General features: G+C 37.5%; 1 pseudogene; it reads right to left on the bottom strand.

Annotated features, from left to right (window-relative positions):
* Nucleotides 1–765: 765 nt before the first annotated feature.
* Nucleotides 766–841, bottom strand: LOC131830897 (U4 spliceosomal RNA; annotated as a pseudogene).
* Between the last annotated feature and the right edge of the window lie 8,644 nt (nt 842–9,485).

Raw genomic sequence — 9,485 nt, 5'->3', positions numbered from 1 at the left:
TGCAATATACCCCCCACACGCTGTCATCTTTGAACCAAAGTGAAGAGAATGGGAACCAATATAGGCCTTCTCAGACTTGAGGCAAAAACACAGATTTGTCTAAGAGGAAATGACATTGTTAATTCTTAAAGCTGTAAACATACCCTTGGGGTCATCGAAAGAGGAACACAGGCAGGTCCTGGAAGATGTGAGGGAAGGTCCGTATAGACTGTTCATGCTAGAGTCTAGGAGAGTTAGAACTCATACTGCAACTTTTTTCCCCTTACAATCTAAAAAAGCTCCATAAAGAATATAGAATACAACAGAAATTACTATACTTAGGGGGTTTTTCTAGGAACCACCCTGGAAACTCAAACCTTAGAAAGTATGGCCCAGAATCAAAGAACATGACAAATTTAATGACATGATTTTAGCAGGGGTGGTGAGGTAAGGGATTGGATTCAGAGCTGCCACCTGCCTTGGGTTACCCCAGCCCACTCCTCAGCACAGAGTATCACAAAGATCTTCTCCATTCAAAGATGAATTGTAGTAAAAAAGGGGACCCTAGAGAAAGTATACATCAACTCAATGCTTTAAAGTAAGAAGACAAATGACAAGCATTTGACAAATGACAACCCAATGCAGGTGAGCACAAGCTAGAAGAGGGAAACATTGCAATGGAATGGTGTTCAAAAAGCAATCATACCAAAAAAAAAAAACAAACCAAATAAAAAAAACAAACAAACAAACAAACAAAAAACCCTCAGGCATGGAAAGGCTCACTAACAGAGTCAATTTCAATTAGTAATAATTGTGCCTCGGATAAACTTCATTGGCTACAATACTGCCATTGTGCAAAGCTAACATAGAATCAGTTTAAAGATATACTTTTGTACCCCTGGGGATAAAAATATATGTTTATAAAAAATAAAAATTATATCAAAAAAAAAGATATACTTTTAAAATGCTGAAGCTTCAATACAAAACAAAGAGCACAAATTATAAGTGCTATTTTAAACTAATTATATACCTAGTAAGTTGTACTATATACACAGTGCTTAGTAAAATATATACCTACGGAGAAATGGGAGAACGGGAAAATAGAAATCAATAGATGTTTCAAGTTGCAGTCAAAACACCTACTGCATCCATATTCTCGTAACTTTCATAGTTGTCTTGTTAATAGTGGCAAAAAAACAGTTGTTAGGAAGTCAGCTCTGTTGAACAAATTTTTTTTCCTGAAATTTAGCAACTCTTTGATTTTTGCTACAAATCACTTTTTTCTTTAATTAAAAAGGAGTAAAAGGCACTCTGAGATTACTGAAATAGTGTTGGAATAATATAAGGCTTATTTTGGAAAATCTTGACAGATGGATGAATAGGTATGGAAGATACATAGATAATTCTCTCAGTGTGTGTATCTATACACACACACGTATACTGTATATAAATACACATGTATACAACTTATATAGAAATATATATATATTATAATGTCATTTTACCTTTAAAAGAGGGTCAGTTGGAATATATTACATATTACATATATTACATATATATTAAATACTCATCTACAAAATGATTAGGCCCCAAGTCATTCATTGTTAGTGGTAATGGAGAGAAGTACCACGTGCTATGTTCTGGAGACATTTTATGCACAGAACTTAGAGGATTTTCATGAATATCTGGGTATGAGGGGTTGGGAAGAATAACAGCAAGGATCAAAGGGACTGAGGAGGAAGCATCTGATCAGGAAAAGTGAACAGTGGTAGCATTCTTGAGAGGAAGAAAATTATTTGTGGGATCACTGGGGGCCAAGTGATCACGCAGCAGTTGGCTGTATCTTTTCAATGGCAGTCAGAAGAAGTCTAAGAGTTTGGCAGTCCATAGGGAATTATTTCCTGAATCCTTTAACTGTAAAATACTCAATAGTGGTGGTATAATTTATTTCATTTCAAAGGCTCATGTAAGCTATTATGTGGGTTTTAGATTATTTTTAATAGTTTTGTTATGAACTATTTCTCATAAACAGAAAATCCATAGAATAAGACAACGTTCATCATCGACTTAACACCCAGAATTAAAATATAACAGTAACATTTTGTCTTACTTGCTTCAGACTTTATCTAAGACATAAAGCATTGCATACCGAGTTAAAGTCCATTTACCCATACCTGTCCAACCCTCATTGTCTCCTTAATGGTAATCAATATCCTGACATTAGTAGGGATTTTTCTGACCACTCCTTTCTACAAAGTCTGCATACAAATAGCTCCATGAAATCTTAGGACTGGTGTGCTTCTTATCTTCACATCAATATTAGTCTATAGTTTGAATTGTTCAGCAGTTTTTTGGGGTTTTTTTGGTCATTTTGGAAAAAAGTAACAAGAGTTGTTACTCTTGTTGAAATACGTACACTGGGGAGACTCATATTAGTGATCACATAACCCCTTATACCAGCATATCATATTTCAGCTATCTCTTGTTCATGGATCTTTAGCTTCTTTTCCAATACTGCTATTATAAAGAGTTATACTTTGGGAGTACCCGGGTGGCTCATTCAGTTGAGCATCTGCCTTCAGCTTAAGTCATGATTCCAGTCTTGGCTTAAGCCCCACATCTGGCTCCCTGCTCAGGGGGGAGCCTGCTTCTCCCTCTGCCTCTGCTGCTCCCCCTGCTTGTGCTCATTTGTGCTTGCTCACTCTCTCTCCCTCCCTCTCCCTCTCTCTGTCAAATAAGTAAGTAAGTAAATAAAACCTTTAAAAAAAAAAAAAAGAGTTATACTTTGAACATTCCTAAGCGTATTTCCTTGAGTGTGTAGAAATGGAATTCCTGGGTTAAAGGAAGGTATTAAAAAATTGTGTCTGAGGAGTGTTATAATTATCTTTCTACCAGCAAGTAAAAGAATCATAGCTCTTTCCAACAGCCTGGCCAAGGCTTGCTATTGTCAGACTGTTAAATATTGGCTAATCTGAGTAAGAGATAAATTACTTTCATCATTCTCTCATTTTATCTTTCAATTATTTCTTTCATTTAATCTAATAATATAGTGGATAATATTGGTCTAATGTCTGATATAACTTTGGCACATCTGGAATACATCTTGAATGATTATAACATATTTCAGATACATTATAGCTTCAGCAAGATAGTATGTCACTAGGATTTTTGCACTGATGTTCAGAGTAAAATTGGTCCAACGATTTCTTACACTTTCATTCTCCGGGTTTGCTATACCCATGTACTAGCAAAATGAGTTAGACAGACTTCCTTAATTTCCCTGTTTCTTCAAACAGTTATATCAAATGAGGACTAACTATTCACTGAAGGTCTGATAAACTCAGTTATAAAATCCCTCAGGCCTGCTAACATTTTATTTCACCAGCATTCTCTGGATTCTGTTCTGGGGGCACTATTCATGTGGATAGCTCCATCCCATGGGGGCACTATTCATGTGGATAGCTCCATCCCATAGCTATCATCCAGCTGGGACCCCGGCCATAAAAGTAGAGGTCACACGCTATTTGTCATAAAAGAGACATAAAAATTAGAAAAAAAAATTGCAGAATCAGATGGAAGAGTACTCAAGAATTGAAAAAGAATTAATGATAAATAAATCAGTAAAAAAAAAAAAAATTACCTAATTTAACTAATTTCCTAACCATTGTCTTCTAAAACCAAAGTTTATATTTTTCCTCAGGATCCTCAGCTGTGTGTCTTGAAATTTTTGCCAACGAATTGTCAATTTATTTCAAAGCTTGCCTTCAAAATTAAAACTGTTAGAATACTAGTCTCTCTTTGATCAACAAAAGCTATTTGAAAACATATAAGGGAACACTGATCCTAGTCACTAGCCCTGAGGTCTTACTTTGAATGATCTCCATTCTCTATGTTTATGATAAATTATCCTTTCCTGGTGGGTAGATCTTGCATCAGTTGGATTATAAGCAGAAGACTGATAAATGGCACATCTTGGGAGATGGAAATAGACGGCAAATTGTTGACATCAATATTTATCATCTCACACTAAGGAAGAGTAAAATTAATGTAAGACAGAAAGGTAATAGAGATGTCAAAAGCAGATTTGCCATTCATTCATTTCAGTTACTCTTCAGAAGTGCTGGTTTTGCATTGACTGCTTATGCTTTGGTACCATATTTCAAAATCATGCTACTCCTAAGGCAAATGGAGGAGGGTTATATCAAAGCAGGGAGAGACACAGGCGAAGTCTTTGCTGTGATTTCTTCTAGCACCTTCTTCACCCTCACTGCCACAGCAAACAAAGAACTGTGATAATTTTTTTTAATTTTTCTGATTTAGCAACAGCAAATGGAGAAGCTAGGAAAAAAGATTTTATCAATGCTTTTGTAAGAATATTTGTTTTATTTGCCATCTACTATTTATTTACTTTCTTTGGATAGCAGCACACACAATTTTCTTTGATAAAACCTTCCTTTTAACACTTTAATCCATAGTATATGGGTTTATTAATGCTACCCAGAGATCCAAACAGGATATCCATTGAAATTTCTTTTTTTTTTCTTTTTTAAATTTTTATTTTTTTATGAACATATATTTTTATCCCCAGGGGTACAGGTCTGTGAATCACCAGGTTTACACACTTCACAGCACTCACCAAAGCACATACCCTCCCCAATGTCCATAACCCCCCCACCCCCCGTCTCCCAACTCCCCTCCCCCCAGCAACCCTCAGTTTGTTTTGTGAGATTAAGAGTCACTTATGGTTTGTCTCCCTCCCAATCCCTTCTTGTTTCATTGATTCTTCTCCTACCCACTTAAGCCCCCATGTTGCATCACCACTTCCTCATATCAGGGAGATCATATGATAGTTGTCTTACTCTGCTTGACTTATTTCGCTAAGCATGATACGCTCTAGTTCCATCCCTGTTGTCGCAAATGGCAAGATTTCATTTCTTTTGATGGCTGCAGAGTATTCCATTGTGTATATATACCACATCTTTTTGATCCATTAATCTGTTGATGGACATCTAGGTTCTTTCCATAGTTTGGCTATTGTGGACATCGCTGCTATAAACATTCGGGTGCACGTGCCCCTTTGGATCACTACGTTTGTATCTTTAGGGTAAATACCCAATAGTGCAATTGCTGGGTCATAGGGCAGTTCTATTTTCAACATTTTGAGGAACCTCCATGCTATTTTCCAGAGTGGCTGCACCAGCTTGCATTCCCACCAACAGTGTAGGAGGGTTCCCCTTTCTCCACATCCTCGCCAGCATCTGTCATTTCCTGACTTGTTGATTTTAGCCATTCTAACTGGTGTGAGGTGATATCTCATTGTGGTTTTGATTTGTATTTCCCTGATGCCGAGTGATATGGAGCACTTTTTCATGTGTCTGTTGGCCATCTGGATGTCTTCTTTGCAGAAATGTCTGTTCATGTCCTCTGCCCATTTCTTGATTGGATTATTGTTCTCTGGGTGTTGAGTTTGCTAAGTTCTTTATAGATTCTGGACACTAGTCCTTTATCTGATATGTCGTTTGCAAATATCTTCTCCCATTCTGTCAGTTGTTTTTTGATTTTGTAAACTGTTTCCTTTGCTGTGCAAAAGCTTTTGATCTTGATGAAATCCCAATAGTTCATTTTTGCCCTTGCTTCCCTTGCCTTTGGTGATGTTCCTAGGAAGATGTTACTGCGGCTGAGGTTGAAGAGGTTGCTGCCTGTGTTCTCCTCAAGGATTTTGATGGATTCCTTTCGCACATTGAGGTCCTTCATCCATTTTGAGTCTATTTTTGTGTGTGGTGTAAGGAAATGGTCCAATTTCATTTTTCTGCATGTGGCTGTCCAATTTTCCCAGCACCATTTATTGAAGAGGCTGTCTTTTTTCCATTGGACATTCTTTTCTGCTTTGTCGAAGATTAGTTGACTGTAGAGTTAAGGTTCTATTTCTGGGCTCTTTATTCTGTTCCATTGATCTATGTGTCTGTTTTTGTGCCAGTACCATGCTGTCTTGATGATGACAGCTTTGTAATAGAGCTTGAAGTCCGGAATTGTGATGCCACCAACGTTGGCTTTCTTTTTCAATATCCCTTTGGCTATTCGAGGTCTTTTCTGGTTCCATATAAATTTTAGAATTATTTGTTCCATTTCCTTGAAAAAGATGGATGGTACTTTGATAGGAATTGCATTAAATGTGTAGATTGCTTTAGGTAGCATAGACATTTTCACAATATTTGTTCTTCCAATCCAGGAGCATGGAACATTTTTCCATTTCTTTGTGTCTTCCTCAATTTCTTTCATGAGTACTTTATAGTTTTCTGAGTATAGATTCTGTGCCTCTTTGGTTAGGTTTATTCCTAGGTATCTTATGGTTTTGGATGCAATTGTAAATGGGATTGACTCCTTAATTTCTCTTTCTTCTGTCTTGCTGTTGGTGTAGAGAAATGCAACTGATTTCTGTGCATTGATTTTATATCCTGACACTTTACTGAATTCCTGTATAAGTTCTAGCAGTTTTGGAGTAGAGTCTTTTGGGTTTTCACATATAGTATCATATCATCTGCGAAGAGTGATAATTTGACTTCTCCTTTGCCGATTTGGATGCCTTTAATTTCCTTTTGTTGTCTGATTGCTGAGGCTAGGACCTCTAGTACAATGTTGAATACCAGTGGTGATAATGGACATCCCTGCCGTGTTCCTGATCTTAGCGGAAAAGCTTTCAGTTTTTCTCCATTGAGAATAATATTTGTGGTAGGTTTTTCATAGATGGCTTTGATGATATTGAGGTATGTGCCCTCTATCCCTACACTTTGAAGAGTATTGATCAGGAAGGGATGCTGTACTTTGTCGAATGCTTTTTCAGCATCTATTGAGAGTACCATATGGTTCTTGTTCTTTCTTTTATTGATATGTTGTATCACATTGACTGATTTGCGGATGTTGAACCAACCTTGCAGCCCTGGAATAAATCCTACTTGGTCGTGGTGAATAATCCTTTTAATGTACTGTTGAATCCTATTGGCTAGTATTTTGGTGAGTATTTTCGCATCTGTGTTCATCAAGGATATTAGTCTATAGCTCTCTTTTTTGATGGGATCCTTGTCTGGTTTTGGGATCAAGGTGATGCTGGCCTCATAAAATGAGTTTGGAAGTTTTCCTTCCATTTCTTTTTTTTGGAACAGTTTTAGGAGACTAGGAATTAGTTCTTCTTTAAATGTTTGGTAGAATTCCCCCTGGAAGCCGTCTGGCCCTGGGCTTTTGTTTGTTTGGAGATTTTTAATGACTGTTTCAATCTCCTTACTGGTTATGGGTCTGTTCAGGCTTTCTATTTCTTCCTGGTTCAGTTGTGGTAGTTTATATGTTTGTAGGAATGCATCCATTTCTTCCAGATTGTCAAATTTATTGCCGTAGAGTTGCTCATAGTATGTTCTTATAATAGTTTGTATTTCTTTGGTGTTAGTTGTGATCTCTCCTCTTTCATTCATGATTTTATTTATTTGGGTCCTTTCTCTTTTCTTTTTGATAAGTCTGGCCAGGGGTTTATCAATTTTATTAATTCTTTCAAAGAACCAGCTCCTAGTTTCATTGATTTGTTCTATTGTTTTTTTGGTTTCTATTTCATTGATTTCTGCTCTGATCTTTATGATTTCTCTTCTCCTGCTGGGCTTAGGGTTTCTTTCTTGTTCTTTCTCCAGCTCCTTTAGGTGTAGGGTTAGGTTGTGTACCTGAGACCTTTCTTGTTTCTTGAGAAAGGCTTGTACCGCTATATATTTTCCTCTCAGGACTGCCTTTGTTGTGTCCCACAGATTTTGAACCGTTGTATTTTCATTATCATTTGTTTCCATGATTTTTTTCAATTCTTCTTTAATTTCCCGGTTGACCCATTCATTCTTTAGAAGGATGCTGTTTAGTCTCCATGTATTTGGGTTCTTTCTAAACTTCCTTTTGTGGTTGAGTTCTAGCTTTAGAGCATTGTGGTCTGAAAATATGCAGGGAATGATCCCAATCTTTTGATACTGGTTGAGTCCTGATTTAGGACCGAGGATGTGATCTATTCTGGAGAATGTTCCATGTGCACTAGAGAAGAATGTGTATTCTGTTGCTTTGGGATGAAATGTTCTGAATATATCTGTGACGTCCATCTCGTCCAGTGTGTCGTTTAAGGCCTTTATTTCCTTGCTGATCTTTTGCTTGGATGATCTGTCCATTTCAGTAAGGGGAGTGTTAAAGTCCCCTACTATTATTGTATTATTGTTTATTATGTGTTTCTTTGATTTTGTTATTAATTGGTTTATATAGTTGGCTGCTCCCATGTTGGGGGCATAGATACTTTTTTTTTTTTTAAGATTTTATTTATTTATTTGACAGAGAGAGAGATCACAAATAGGCAGAGAGACAGACAGAGAGAGAGATGAGGAGAAGCAGGCTCCCTGCTGAGCAGAGAGCCCCATGCGGGACTCGATCCCAGGCCCCTGGGATCATGACCTGAGCCGAAAGTAGAGGTTTAACCCACTGAGCCACCCAGGTGCCCGATATTTAAAATAGTTAAATCTTCTTGATGGACAGACCCTTTGAGTATGATATAGTGTCCTTCCTCATCTCTTATAGTCTGTGGCTTAAAATCTAATTGATCTGATATAAGGATTGCCACTCCTGTTTTCTTCTGATGTCCATGAGCATGGTAAATTCTTTTCCACCCCCTCACTTTAAATCTGGAGGTGTCTTCGGGCTTAAAATGAGTTTCTTGGAGGCAACATATAGATGGGTTTTGTTTTTTTATCCATTCTGATACCCTGTGTCTTTTGACAGGGGCATTTAGCCCATTAACATTCAGGGTAACTATTGAGAGATATGAATTTAGTGCCATTGTATTGCCTGTAAGGTGACTGTTACTGTATATGGTCTCTGTTCCTTTCTGATCTACCACTTGTAGGCTCTCTCTTTGCTTAGAGGACCCCTTTCAAGATTTCCTGTTGAGCTGGTTTGGTGTTTGCAAATTATTTCAGTTTTTGTTTGTCCTGGAAGCTTTTAATCTCTCCTTCTATTTTCAATGATAGCCTAGCCGGATATAGTATTCTTGGCTGCATGTTTTTCTCGTTTAGTGCTCTGAAAATATCATGCCAGCTCTTTCTGGCCTGCCAGGTCTCTGTGGATAAGTCAGCTGCCAATCTAATATTTTTACCATTGTATGTTACAGACTTCTTTTCCCGGGCTGCTTTCAGGATTTTCTCTTTGTCACTGAGACTTGTAAATTTTACTATTAGGTGACAGGGTGTGGGCCTATTCTTATTGATTTTGAGGGGCGTTCTCTGAACCTCCTGAATTTTGATGCTCGTTCCCTTTGCCATATTGTGGAAATTCTCCCCAATAATTCTCTCCAGTATACCTTCTGCTCCCCTCTCTCTTTCTTCTTCTTCTGGAATCCCAATTACTCTAATGTTGTTTCGTCTTATGGTGTCACTTATCTCTCGAATTCTCCCCTCGTGGTCCAGTAGCTGTTTGTCCCTCTTTTGCTCAGCTTTTTTATT

The sequence above is a fragment of the Mustela lutreola genome, chromosome 4, assembly GCF_030435805.1.
Source record: "Mustela lutreola isolate mMusLut2 chromosome 4, mMusLut2.pri, whole genome shotgun sequence".
In the NCBI taxonomy this organism is placed as follows: domain Eukaryota; kingdom Metazoa; phylum Chordata; class Mammalia; order Carnivora; family Mustelidae; genus Mustela; species Mustela lutreola.
Note: the sequence above shows the minus strand (reverse complement) of the source record. Positions and strands in the feature narration are given on the sequence as shown.